This window comes from Fukomys damarensis, unplaced genomic scaffold (assembly GCF_012274545.1).
Source record: "Fukomys damarensis isolate Sample0158 unplaced genomic scaffold, DMR_v1.0_HiC HiC_scaffold_14, whole genome shotgun sequence".
In the NCBI taxonomy this organism is placed as follows: domain Eukaryota; kingdom Metazoa; phylum Chordata; class Mammalia; order Rodentia; family Bathyergidae; genus Fukomys; species Fukomys damarensis.
The window spans coordinates 56,283,553-56,297,639 of NW_022900926.1; positions in this window are offsets into that span (position 1 = coordinate 56,283,553).

Here is a 14,087-nt window from a genome sequence, read left to right on the forward strand (position 1 = left end):
TATGTAAATCAGTATCACACTGTATTAATAGAGCCAAGGACAAAACCATATGATCATCTCAAAGATGCAGAAAAAGCATTTGACAAAATCCGACACACATTCATGACAAAAACCCTAAAGAAAATGGTCTCTACCTCAATCTGATAAAAGCCATCTATGAAAAACCAACAGCCAATATCATACTAAATGGTCAAAAACTGAAATCCTTCAAGCTAAAAATCCGGAACAAGACAATGCTGTCCCCTTTCACCACTTCTGTTCAATATAGTTTTGGAAACATTAGCCACAGCAATTAGACAAGAGAAAGAAATAAAATGAATAAAATAGGAAAGGAAAAAGTCAAATTGTCATTATTTGCAGATGGCATGATAATCTATATAGAAGACCCCAAGGACTCCACCAAAAATCTTCTGGATTTAATAACCAAATTCAGTAAAGTAGCTGGATATAACGTTAACACACAAATCAATAACTTTTTTATACATGGAAAACAGATTCACTGAGAAAGAAATGGGGCAATCAGTTCCTTTCACAATAGCATCCAAAAAATTGAAATATCTAGGAATCAACCTAACAAAAGAAATCAAAGACCTCTACTCTGAAAACTCCTGCCATCAAAAAAAAAAAAATAGATTGAAGAGGGTGTCAGAAAATGCAAAGACATCCCTTCCTCCTACTTAGGAAGGATCAACATAGTGAAAATGGCCATACTTCCAAAACTGCTATATAGATTCAATGCAATCCCAATTGAAATCCCAGAAGTATACTTCACAGAACTTGAGAAAATAATCCAACATTCATTTGGAACAAGGAGAGACCTAGAATAGCAAAAGCGATTTTAGGCAATATAGAGAAAGTAGGGTATATCACAATCCCCAACCTGAAACCATACTACAAAACAGATTGGAAGATGCAGAAACAAGTCCAGACATACTCGGCCATCTTGTCTTTGAAAATGAAGCCAAACACCCTTACTGGAGGATGAATGGAGCTGGAAAAACTGAGTTTCAGCTTGTCAGATACTAAAACTAGAATAATCCCTCTGTTAGATGTTTCCAAAAGAATTAAATCATACCACAGTGATATATGAACACTCATGTTTATAGCAGCATGGTTTGTAATAGCTAAAACTTGGAAACAGCCCAATTACCCATCGACTGGAGACTGGATAAAGAAGATGTGGTTTTTCTGTAAAAATAGAATACCACTCAGCCACAAAGAATGAGAAAGTAGAGACATATACAGCTCAATGCGTGCACCTTGAGGCTATACACTTAAGTGAAATAAATACACGAGTAAATACCAAATAGTTTCTCTGCTAAGAAAAACTAAAATTGTAGATAAGGTTCAAATTGTATAACTGACAGTGTGAAATAGGAAGAAAGTGGCAAAAGGGGAAGTGGGAAGGGGACACAAAGGAAATAAGGGAAAAGGAAAAGTGTGAAAAAAGGAAAAATTGGAGACAAAGTCTTTATAAATAGGGAAGGGTGAAGGGAGGGCAGGAGAATGGGGAAAAATAAGAACCAAGACATATGTAAAGGTACAAGATCCCAATGATGAATGTGACTGTACTGTTTGCTTTAAATGTACCAATAAACTCAATGGGGAAAAAGAAGAATGAGAAACTAGAGTCATTTAGAACTGGAAAATGTATGTATATTGAGGCCACACTTTTACATGAAATAAATAGGATACATGTGTAAATACTGAATAGTTTCTTTGGTGTGAAAAACTAAAAAATGTATAAATAATATTCAAATAGTATAACTGACAATGTGAAATAGGAAGAAAAGGGCTAAAGGTGTAAGGGAAGTTGGAAGGGCACGGGAAAGGAAATAAGGAAAAAAGGAAAAGTTTGAGAAAAGGAAAAAATGGTAACACAGTCTTCTTAAAAAGGGAAGCGTGGTGGGGGTGAAGGGAGGGCAGAGGTATAGGGAAAAAATGAGAACCAAAATTTGTCATGTAAGGGTACAAGATCCCAATGATAAATCTACCTGTACTGTATATCTGAAAAGTACAAATAAACTCGATTAAAAAAAATAGCGCACGTCTGTAATCTCAGCACTTGGGAGGCTGAGGCAGGAGGATCGCTGTGAGTTCAAGACCAGCCTGGGCTACATAGTGAGTTCCAGGTCAGTCTCAACTACATAGTGAGACTCTGTCTCAAAACACAAATGAACAAACAAAAAAAACCAACCAAACAAACAAAAAACACAGAAAAACTAGACCTATATTTCCCACCATGCACTTAACTAAGATGAAAATGTATCAAAGAACTAAATATTAAATCAGAAACACTAAACTGGCTGGAAGAGAAGTTAGGTAGAACTTTTGAAGACGTTGGCATAGGAAAAGATTTTATGAACAAAACCTCAGTTTCCCATGAAGTAACTAGCACAAAGAACAAGTTGGATGTCTTCTTCTTAAAAAGCTTCTGCACAGCAAGAGAAATGACAAACAGTGTAAAGAGGCAACCCACAATGTGGGAAAAATTTTTCACCAGCTGTTCCTCAGACAAGGGTCTCCTATGTAGAATATATACAGAACTAAAAAATAAAAAATTAAAAAAAAATCAGACCTCCCAAATTTAAAGACCCAATCCAAAAATGGACATCTGAAATGAACAGACATTTCTCAGACAAATAAGTAGAAGTAGCAAATAAACGTATGAAAAAATGTTCCACATCACTGGTCATTTGAGAGATGCAAATGAAAACAACACTGAGATTTCACCTCACCCCACAAAGAATGGCTGCTATCATTAATCAGCCAATAGCAAATGCTGGAGGGGCTGTGGGGAAAGAGGAACCCTGCTCCACTGCTGGTGAGAGTGTAGACTGGTGCAAACACTGTGGAAAGCAATATGGAGATGCCTCAAAGAACTAGGATTGGAAGTTCCATTTGACCCAGCTATTCCCCTGCTGGATATCTTCCCTAGAGAATAAAATGAATCATACCACAGTGATCTGTGTGCACCCATGTTCACAGCAGCACAATTTGTAATAGCTAAAAGTTGGAAGCAGCCCATTTGCCCATCAGCAGGAGAATGGATAAAGAAAATGTGGTTTATTTTATACAATGGAATACTACTCAGCCATAAAAAACAAGACATTAGAGATGTTTGTAGCTAACTGGATGCAAATTGAGCCAATACTCTTAAGTGATATAAATAGGACATATATGTATAAATACTGAATAGTTTCTGTAGTTTGAGAAACTGAAAGTGTAAATAAGGATGAAAAGGTTTAATAGATATTGTGAAATAGGAAGAAAAGGGACAAAGGGGAAGCGGAAAGGAACAAAGGGAATGAAATTAGTATGAGAAAACGAAAACTAATGGAAGCAAAGTCTGTGTAGATGGTGAGGGATGGAGAGTTTGTAGGGAGGGGAAGGGCATGGGGAAAAAGAACCAAGATTGAGTATGTAAAGGTGCAAATGTTCAACAATGAATGTCATTCTATTATGTACATTAAATGTACCAATAAGCTTGATTAAAAAATACATTTCCATGATTCATTTATGTTAGATGGGAGGGACAAAGGGACTTTCCGATGTAAAGATGTATTCGAAGTTCCTAATCAGAATACTTAAAAATAACAAAAGGAGGTAAGCTACTCAAATTTGAGTGAATAAAATGAACCTTTTTAAAGAGAGTCAAGAGGGCAAAGAACAAAGAAAAGCCAAGAGTATCAGCATAGTTATGCTCTCAACTTTGCCTTGGCTGATCATTTTTAAACATATGAAATTCTATGCCATAATTCATGGAGTGTAATACAGGGAAGAGATCAGAAGCCTCAGGGACAAAAATATATTGAATTGGTTTTAGCATGAACAACTCCATAATTATATTTTCTAAAGGTCTAAATTTGTTTAGAATAACCAGAGAATTAGATTTTTATAAGTAAGGGAAAATCAGCATCTTATAGAATATTGTAACATCTGTAATTATGCATGCTGGGAAGTGCTGCTGCTTTTGAAAATGTTTCCCATACTACACTGTTTATAGTAAGCACCAAAATGGCAAGTTTGATCCGTAACACTTGACTCAAAGGGATAACATGAACGGGCTCTCCACAATACTCAAGAGTGTTAGCATGGTAATAAGAGTCACCTGACCCACAAAGGTATTTGATATTGGATAACTGATCATGGATATTCTGAACTCCCTGTATTAAGGCAAAATATTCTGGGTCTGGGGATGAACCATCCTGATAGCCATTGTTTGGTGTCAGGTCACAGTAACTAAGCCAGGCGTGGAAACAGAGTTAGATTTGATTTTAAGAGTTAGCAAGAAGAAGAATAAATTTGACTAAGATAACTTTCTGTCTAACAATTAATATATTTTACTTAACCTACTATATAAAATATTATTATTTTAACCTTTCAAGGTATCAAGTAGGGAACTGATATACTTCTACTCACAGACAGTGAGGCAGAGAGAGACTGAGGCAGTGTGCGCTAACATCATACTTTTGCCAAGGTGTTATTAGCAGGAGCCAATGAGAAGCTGAACATAATTCTCTACTTGGATCTCATGCTATGTTTCAAAAGTGGAATTCCTGCTGTAAAAAACAAAGGTTGTTTAAGAAGGATGTAAAGTATCACAGTTAATATCTAAAGTACCCATAATACAATAAAAACCTCACTATACTCAAGACTGGAGTAATCACAATATGCATGAGAAAAGACAATGAATGGATGAAAACCAAAATGACAAAGACGTTACAGTTATTTGGCAAGGATTTGAAAACAGCAATAATAATAACGTGTCCACAAGCAATTATCATTCTTTCAAAACACATTTTAAAAATAGAAAACCTCAGCAATGAAATAAAAGCTATAAAAGAGCTTTGCTATCATTTCAGTGTTGAATGTATCATGAAGGTTCATGTGTTAAAGACTTGGTACCTAGGTGACAATACTGAAAATTAGTATATAATCAAATAGATAGAAACCAATATGCATGAGGGTGGGGGGTGTCTTTAGAGCATTAAAGCCAGGTCCTTGAAAGGAACTGTGGGAGTTCAGTCTTTTTCTTTTTTTGTTTTTGGTCATAAGATGAGTGTTTTTTTTTTTTCCACCATGTATGCTAACTATAATGTGTTGCCTTGGGATTGACCCAAAGCAATGGGGCCAACTCAGTGTAGAGCAGAACCTTCCAAACTGTGAGTCAAAATAAACCTTTTTTCCTTAAATGTTGATTATTTTAGGTGTTTGTTGCAGTGATGGAAACCTGACTAATACGAAAACCAAATGGCAACTGTGCAAGCAAAAATATAACAACCAAAATTAAAAATGTGCTGCATGGCTTCCCCATTGGGTGATGACAGAATGCAGAATCTCAAGTTCATGAAAGATCGAGAACATTATGCAGTCTAAACAAAGAGAAAATGAAGTTATGAACAGTATCTTTGTGACTTGTGGAGAAATAATGAGAAGTTAGCATTCTTATCAGAACATTTTATCAGAGGCAGGAGAAGTATAATGGGACTGTAAATTATTTGATAAAATAAAGGCCAAAATTTCCCAATGTGTCAAAAGATATAAATCTATAGATTTCAGAAGTGGAACAAAACCCTACAGGACATATCTAAAGACTTTACATCAAGACATATCATAATTAAAGTTGTGAAAACTGAGAGAAAAAAGTCTCAAAAGCAGTCCAAGAGAAATGATATGTTACCTGTAGAGGGACCGAAATTCAGTAACAGCAGGTTTCTCTTCTGAGACTATCAAGACCAGAAGAAAGTGGCACAATGTCTTCTAGAACTGAAATGAAGAAACCTTCAACTATAAATTCTATAGTGAATGAAATATCCTTCATAAATGAAAAAGAAATAAATATATTTTTAAATGAAAGCAAATGAGGTGTGTTTTTTTAAAATCTATACTTATATATAGTGGCTCAGTGAAGGTCTCTAAATAAAAAGATAATTATAGGAGAAGATATCTAAGATATCTTGGAATTTGAGAAAGGAAAGGAAAACATTGGAAATTGTAAAAAGTAGAGCAAAAAATAATTAATATCCTAATTCGTATGAATGGCCTAAATCTTATTTGGTGGCCTATATAAAAATGTTTAATGGTCCTGGGATTTAGCTCTGTCGTTCTGCTGACTACCACAGAGTGCAAAGTCCCAAGTTCTATCCCTGGTACCAAAACAAAACAAATCAGAACAAAAATGTTTAAGAACAACTGTTGTGGTGCTTAATATATGTAGAAAAGAAGACAGTTACATTTATAAAAAGAGGATAGAAATATTTAAATGGATATAAGTTTTATGCAATAAAATATACTTCACTGAATTTAATACAGGAGAAATAGCAGGCAATGATATCATGAATGTATGAAGTGTGACCAAAAACTACTATGAATTTTTTAAAGAAAAATTCATTATAGTAAAAAAGGCATTGCTATTAATCCTTCTCAAAATACTCCCCTCACGTATCCCATGTTCGTCTCACTTTCTGAAGCAATTCTGTAAATTCTCTTTCATGAATATCTTTAGTTGCGCTGTCATGCCTGCCTCAGTATTTGCAACAATTGAAGCCAGTTACTCTTCATAGTCATTTTCACTTTTGGGAAGAGCTAGAAACCACACTGTGCCAGATATGGTGAATACAGTGGAGCAGGACACCATGTGGTGTTTATTATTAGCCTACGTTTCCCTTGTTTGGCATTGACCAGCTGCATTCACTGAACTTTTGATCACACCTCATGAAACCACTGAAAGAGGACGTTCAGAACTCCTTCCATGAGTGGCAAGAATTACAGTTTGGGGAGTTTCAAGTTAGGAGGATTCTTCTGAAAGCGACTGATGGCGAGGAGATTGAGTGTCTTTTACTGTGATAAGTTTTTAAAAATTAAATATATAATGCATGTTTTGATCATGTCTTATATATTGTCAAACAAAGCAACCACTAAGGAAATTTAAAATTTAATGATGTTCCCAGTGTTGAATATTATCATAATGTATAGCTAAAATGTACCAATAAATTTGTGGAAACAAACAAGCAACCAACCAAACAAACAAAAAAACCCAAACTTAATGGCATTGTAAGTCAAGATAGAATCCTGAGAATAACTGAAATAACTAAAAAGGAAAGTAAAATAAGATAAAAGGTTGAGAAACAGATGATAAACAGAAAATAAAAATATGCAAGACTGAAGCCCTAAAATATCAATAATTACCTTAAATACAAATGGTCTAAGTAGCAAATTAAAAGAGGTTGAGAGTGGAAAAAATCAGCTATACATGGTGTACAATACACCCACTTCAAATAAGATGGCAAAGGTGGATTGAAGGTAAAAGGATAAAAATTCCTTAGAACCAGGGTTACACAAGGAATTATTAGATTTGACATGAAACACAGGATCTCTTATCCTAAAAATCATAAATAGACCATCATCAAACTTAAAAATCTTTCTCCTCCACATGAGCAAGCTGACCCTCTGAATGAGTGGTGCTCCTCTTCATGCAGGCAAGCAGGCCCACAGTGGATGCAAGGTCTCTGACACAAAGGCTTCCACCAGCTTATGCCAGCTCTACTTTTGCTCCCCATCGCACAAGGCAGGAGAGGTGATGATTAACAACCAGCATGACCCTGGAGGAGGAGGGCACCTGAGGAGGGAAGGGAGAAACCAGACCTCACAACAGAGGACATTAAGTCCAACAGCTCACTTGAACCACCCCTCCTCATGGACTACATCCAGCAGACACCACAGGGATGATTGCATTCCCCATCCACAGTGGGGGCAAGAACATGCCTTTGTTTGGATAGTGAATACAATGTGGGGGAGAAGGCAGATGGGCTGCTGATGTAGGACTGGCGCCTCAAAAACCCACAGGATCTAAAGCTAGGTTGAAAAAAATCATGACAGGCTGAATCTCAAGGCTGCAGTATTGGAAAGAAATCCCCATTCAATAAACAGGAGTCCCCCCGCCACTCTTTAAAAATTTTTCTTTTTCTTTCTTTCTTTTTTCTTTTTTTGGTACCAGGGATCGAACTTGCAAGGCAGGCCACCAAACCGCTGAACTAAATCCCCCAGCCCCTAAAAATATTTTTTCCTTGGGGTTTGTTGGAGGTTTAGGGGTTTTCTCTCTTTTCCTTTCTCTTTTAGTTTCAGACATACAAATCACATAAAAATTCTCTTTACAGAAATAATAGCAGAAAACTTTGCTAATAAAAACATAGAAGAGCAAAAGCAAAAGTCTGTAACCAGATGAATGGCTAGGGAAAATGTGATGACTACAAACAATGGAGCACTACTCTCCCACAAAGAAAGATGAACTTGAGTGATTGATTTCTTTTACGTAAGAAACCCAAAGTATTAAGAAAAAGCTTTATACGTTAGATAATAGGATGTATGGAAGTAGGTCTTTCTCAGAGGGGGAAGTAGATTAAGAGAGACAGTGGGGAGGGAGGAAAGGGAGTGAAAAAAAGGATGAAGATGTGTTACGCGCATGTACCAACTCCACACAGAATGCAAACATTATGTATTTCAAGCACATAAAGCCAAAAAAAGTAAGGGCATCAAGAAACAAAGAGATGGATGGAGAAGAAATGGAGAGAGGGGAAAATGGATGAAAAAAATGAATTATGTACATGTACCAATTCCACCACAAGGAACAGCAACAAAAAAGAACGCACTACAAACGTGTACACATAAAAACAATTTCAAAAATTTCGTTTTGTAACATCGCCTGTTAAAAAGTGTGGAAAGAGAAGCTACCAACCAGAGAAAAGGAAAAGAATATATTAAATGAAAAATATTATCTAAGATGCATAAAAAAATCGCAAAACTCAGTAGTGAAGAAACAGTATTTGAAAATGGGCAAAAGAAATAACTAGTTATTTCACCAAATAGGATGGTTAAATAAATGTAAAGAGGTTTAACATCATCGATCATTAAAGAAAATATTAAAGTTATAACTAAACATCATTTTATACCTATCAAAGTGACTAAAGGTTAATTTTAAAAATTAAAAAGCACTAAAATTAATGTGAACACAAAATATTATGAAAACCAAACAATTGTACAAACTGTACTTACTCACCATTTAATTCCAACCCAGTACACAACAGCAAAAGGGAAATCCAGATGTAGTTGGAAGAAAAATCCCAAAGAAACAATCTTGCTACTTCTTGGGCTTTGAAAACATCCAGTGTTTGACTTCCAACCCCTAGAATGGTTTACTTTCAGCTCCTGAGGCAGGTGAAGTATGTGTGTTAATGCATTTTACACTCCTTGGAGTACAGTGTTGTAGTCATTTACTGTCTTCTTCACAGCTGTGGTTTAAGTGTTTGTCATCGGCCTTCCTTCAGGAGACACATTCTTACAGATGGCCAGTCTGCTGTGGAGGTCCTCACAAGGCTCTCGCCGAGTGGATGCAGTTAAGAAAACTGTTACACTGTCAGGGTGAAGATGACCAGCACGGACTTTCTTTGCATCGTAATGGTGTCTGCTTTCATGGAGTAGACTTTGCTCCAGGTTTGTTTTCTCTTTTGTTGCTTTTCTTTCTCTTCTTTTGTTCATTTCTTTTGCTATTGCCAAATCCTCTGTGACTTTCTCTACCTCCTCTTTCATTGTTTTCTCAGTCCAATGTTTACATGTCACTTTATCATGTATTTCTCTGAGTTAGTCTCTCTGGATCTTTTCATCTTTCAAATGTCTTCATAGATCACAGCACAAAAAGATTATCACCCTCTTTCTCTCACATAATGAGAGCATCTGCAAGTATATGTAAAAGTTTAATGAACTCCTTCTGATAATCTTGAAAGATAATACTTTTTCCTATATATGGACTTTGTCTTTTGCTTAATGAGGTTGGATCATGAAAAAAAATGAGTCTGATTTTTTTGGACAAAATATGGTTATAAAATTAATTACTAGAAGGAATTAATTTTCTTTTGTGCGTTCTGTTATATAGAGTCCAATAAAACTTCCAGCATATATTTTCCTATATCCAGATAATTCTAATAATCTTGTGCTATCTTTCTACCAGTGAGATATTTCATCATAGGCTAGCTTTAATTTTTCTACTTTAACTGAATTTTTAACTGAATGAATCCTCAAGAGTTTAAGAAATTTTACTGGTTCTTGGATTTTGTGGCAAATACTTAATTTATGTTTACAAGCTATCAGTACCTCAGTGATATTCCAGGAATTGGAAAGTCAATGCTGGGGCAATTAGCCTACTTGTCAGATACTAAGTTTACTCTCACTAAATATTACTGAATAACTACATGAAAATAAATATCCACTTTTGCAAACTGCTATACAACAATCCTAGTGAATGAGAACCAGCTCGTGTCCATGACTGGGAAGAAGAAAGCTAGCACTTGTGAATTCAGTTACCAAGCATATTTATCCTGTGTCTGGACAATGTATTAATTCCATGATCATAAAAACACTTCTATAAGAGATCCAGTTACATTATTTAACTTATAATGAGTCACTCATTATAAGGCTCTATCCTGTCTTCTGTAAAAATGTTATTAAAAAGAAAATTTAAATCTCATTTTTCATGACATTGGTGGGACTGTAATTTTTTCTCTATCACCTGAAAAGATGTATAAATAAGGCTTAAAATCAAGGGGAAATCTAGCATTTCTAGCTACTTACACGAGGTGGGTTTATGTACAACGTTATAAATTAAGACTACTCCTTAATTTCCTAGAGGTAACTGTCTGTATTAGTGAATTTTCCATTACTATAGCAAAATGCTTAGGACTAGGAATTTTATTAAAAGATAAAAGAATCTAGTTAGATAGGTGTCAGCTTGCCTCTCATAAGGGCTCCCTTGGCTGTTTTACACAGAGGATAACATCATGTGAGAGCACATGTGAGTGGGAGTGAACTGTTGCAAAACAGGATGTAAGAGATTTGGAAGGACTGGTCTTGCTCTTTTATAGTATCTGTGCCTAGAGAACTAACCAGGTATCTAAGAGACCTACCTTAATTCTTCCCCAGGGTGGTGCAAAGACCTAAGGACCCATCACTAAAGGCCCTCTTGTCTAAGGCCCCACCACTTCTTAACATTCCAACACTGGAGAACAATTTTCCAACACAGGAGCCCATGGAGGATACAATCTGTATTGAAACTAACCGACTTAGTATTCATATTGAAAACTTCCCCTGCCTTGCATACCTTATACATTATAAAGCCATCCTTTTAATTCAAGTAATTTTGGAGAAATCAGTCAACTGGAATGACAGTCACCTAAATTTCTTTCCCTCAAATAACATGGAATCTCTCCTCTTGATTCTAACCGACTTTCATAATATTCTGCCTTTCTGTCATCTGATGGCATTGGGACACTGTCCCAGTTTTGGTGGCATTTGTTCCGTTATTCCATAAAATACCCTGTTTAATTCTGGTATTTAGCTAGGATTTTATAAGCTGGTTGATTTATATATGTGTGGCTTTCATTCTATTTTCTTTCTTTGTATTCCTTCAGTACTTTTCCTCTTTCTGTCTTTAGATTACAAGTGCTTCTGTAACCCCCCACAGTTCTCTGTATAGTCAACTCATGATTATCTGAGCTAATGGAGGGGAGCATTAGCATGGTTGATATCAGAGGACACATAAATTTCCCAGGGGTTTGCATCAATTCAATGAAAGCATCTGAGTCCCGGAGGCAGGCGAACTAAAATCTAAGGAAAGCAGAGAGCAGGGAAGCAGTTTGAATGAGAGAGTGAGATGTCACATTCTCCCAGGGCCGTGAACTACTGCTGCAGCTGCTAGTGAAATTTCATTCTACCCTGGCCAGGATGTTGGGAGATTCTCAAGAGACAGGCTCTAGGGATCTCTGGGCATGAATCCTCCACCACTGGACCTTTTGCTTTTGGCTCAGCGCTTGACTTAGCACAATATCGGGCCAGGACAATGGAAATGCAATAAAGGAATGAAAGAGAAATAACAGGAAGTTTTTGGCAGAGAATTCAACTAAATAAGAGGCTTTCTGTAGCAAGGGAAGAGAAACACTGTTAGCGAAGGATTTTGCTTAAGGGGAGGCCGTGTTTACTAGCTTAGATCTTCCCTTTCCCTCGACTCCACCTTCCAGCTCATGCCTTAAAATAGCAGGTGCTTTATCAGTGTTGGGGAAATGTGAACAAATATAGTCAGGCAGAGAAAAGAATGATTAATAAATGATAGAATCTTCCTGTGTAGTCCAGAAAGTTGTATTCACAAAATCCACTTACTGGTTGCATACAATGAATATTTCAGGAATAATTCTAGGAAAGTCCTCCGGATATTTGGTTTTTGATGCTTTTGGCTTTTAATGTTGAAGAACAAACTCCTGCAAAAGTACATGTAGTTGGTTGCGTGATAGGGAGAGTAGGGGAATTAACATTTTTGAGTACCTTCTATATTTCAGGTAACAGTTTTACTTATTTCATTTTTGTGTCAGTGTATGTGGTACTAGAGACTGAATTCAGGGTCTTGGCAGTGAGCTGCATCCCCGGCCCATTTTTATTGTTTATTTTGCTACAGGGTCTCACTAACTTGCTAAATTGGTCAGGGTAGGCTTTACTTATGATGGTTCTACCTCAGCTTCCTGCAGTGCTGGGATTATAAGTGTGTGCCACCACATCTAGCTATTGCATCTTATTTATTACTTGAAACAACCTTAAAGTTATCATGTTTATTTGAAAAATTATTATTAAATATTCATTTGACATGTGGAGCAACAGTTGTTTAAATATCTTTCCAATGTTATCAGCTAGTAATTATCAAACTGAATTTCAAATCAGTTCCCTTTTCTTGAAGTCCATTAATCTTTAGTATACATTGTGCTTCTTCCCAGTAATATTAGTAACTATAATGTGTTGAATTCTTACTGTGCAAAGGTATTATATTTACATAATTTCTAATCTTCCCATTAACCCGGTCAGGTAAATATTGATACTATCATTTCATAGATGAAGATACAGAAGACAAAACAAAGTCATTGGTATAGAGAAATTTTATCTGCATATATTTTTGCCTTAGGCTCTGTATTTTCCCATGGCTGTGTGTTTTCTTCTTGCAAATGTCATGTTCTTTTACTTAAGCCTTGTATGCTTTACTCTAATTAATCCAAAATTCTTTTTGTGGATAGTATCTGCAATATTAGTTTCAGTATACTCCAGTAACAGCAGGATATATGCACATATATACATGAATATATTTTTATTGTATCACAGGTGCAACTTTCCTATTACAGTGGAATTCCAGCTTCAGGTAATGCTTACATAACATTTCTTAAGGAAGCATAAGATATCACTATCGTGATCATGGTATCTCCCTTGACAGGTACATCAACCGATCATTAAAACAAAATGGATCTAACTAGAAACCTGTTTCAGAAATTTATTTGTGATTCTTTCTTCATTGTGAAAATCAGGCCCAGATTTAAAGTGAAACTTAAAGTTGCATACACTGCTTCTGACTTCTCAACTAGTGCCTTCCAATTCCTTTTCCTTCCCAGCTATGGGACAGTGACTCCCCCTGAGTACCTTCTTCCAGTGCCTCTAGTAGTTGAGAGTAGAGTTGGATGGAGATTTTCTAATAGTAAAAGGAAAACACAGTCCATGGAGGGGGCTTGAGAAAAGGTTTGGGAAATCTTTCAGAAAATAGATTGTGATCTACAGAACTGGCCAAGCTGATATTTCTCCAGTACTTCTAGGGAATAGGATGCAGGCTGGATCTCGCTTGAGGAACATTTCGTGAGATCCATGTTAGCTATAAGAGACACCCAGGAAAAACTCCAGCAGAAGCTGTGAGCGAGCCTGCATGATGGGCCCCTGCAGCAATCTTTCCATAGATGAGTTCTTCCATAAGAGAAAGGAAAAAAGGAAACAGAAGAAAGAAAAACAGAGTGGGAGTGTATTTCAAGATAACTATTGATTAAAACAAGTAATGATTCCATAACTTGAGAACTGCTTAACCCTTGCCAACTGTGAAGTGTTGGAACTGTGCTTCCTGGAGATGTCCGGGCTCACACCTCCACACTGCCCAGACTGTCAGGAGCCCACCAGCTTTCCAGGTTTGAATCCTCTTTGACTGAATGCTGAGGATGGTTCTCTGACTTTCTTTCAAG